The sequence below is a fragment of the Microtus ochrogaster genome, chromosome X (assembly GCF_000317375.1).
Source record: "Microtus ochrogaster isolate Prairie Vole_2 chromosome X, MicOch1.0, whole genome shotgun sequence".
Classification (NCBI taxonomy): domain Eukaryota; kingdom Metazoa; phylum Chordata; class Mammalia; order Rodentia; family Cricetidae; genus Microtus; species Microtus ochrogaster.
Genome location: NC_022026.1, coordinates 22837993 through 22839036, shown reverse-complemented (window position 1 = coordinate 22839036; position 1044 = coordinate 22837993). Strand labels below are relative to the sequence as shown.

The 1044-nt window shown below is 45.4% G+C and overlaps 1 long non-coding RNA gene across 1 annotated transcript; it reads right to left on the bottom strand.

The window, feature by feature from the left end:
- Window positions 1-1044, bottom strand: LOC106144081. Its single transcript, XR_001229187.2, has 3 exons — window positions 1006-1044; window positions 390-556; window positions 1-80 (listed from the first exon to the last, which is right to left on the bottom strand). It is a non-coding gene; the product is annotated as an uncharacterized LOC106144081 (long non-coding RNA).

Genomic DNA, 1044 nt, shown 5'->3' with positions numbered 1-1044 from the left:
CAAGTGCCAGCTGTCATTTGCATCATCAGGTAAACATTCACAAAGATGCTCACCAGTGGGAGCAGAGGCAGACCAGGCACCTGCAAAACAAGATAGACATACAACACAAGGGATCTTACCTAACTGGGGGCAGAGCAGGCCGAGTTCAACCCCTACTCTTCTCCTCATGGCCTGGATCCCAGAGGCTACTCATTTGCCACACATATTATTAGACTCCCCACATCCAGAACTTAAGAAAATGGAACCAGAAAGGAGGAACTAGAGAGCATCAGCAACGAGTCTGGCCTAAATAGTTCTAACACCTACCTTCTTGTGCCCAATTAAAGAATATAAGATACAAGCCCTAATTGTCCCAAGATGGATTGGTGGGGGGAAGAGACATCATTTACCTTAAAGTGAAGGGGGGTGTTGCTCTGTGGCTGTTTCCGGATAACTCCAACAATTCCAAGAATGAGCCCCAGGATCAGCACAATCACTGTGACCCACACAGGGTCTCTAGAACTAAGTGGAGTTGTCCACCATTTCAACACCAGGCAAAGAACAATCAGTAGTAGAGCTTCAAAAGTCAAGTGGAGAGGCATCAAAACCAACTCTTGTGTAATATGCAAAGATGCTAAAGCCTCCATTCCCAGAAGGGTTACCCTCTTGCTTGACCTCTCTCTCACCGAATGCTACCACACACATAATGTCCACCCTGTCAAGCTGGGCTCTCCAAACTTTCCCAAAAGAATAAAACCACTGCTTGGGACTGGTGATATGGCTCAGCAGTTAAGAGCACTTGTTGCTTTCCAGAAGACTTCGGTTTGGTTCCCAGTACAATTTGGCAACTCACAACTGGCTATAACTCCAGTTCCAGGAAATCAGATGCCTTCTTCTGATCTATGTAGGTACCAGGCATGCATACAGCACACAGACACTCATGCAGGCAAAATGCTCATACACATAAAAGTAAATAAATAGATAACAAACAAAGAAAAGTAAAGGAAAGAAGAATCCACTGCTCACCAAGCAGTGAGGAGCAAACATAGACAACTCGGCCAGAAA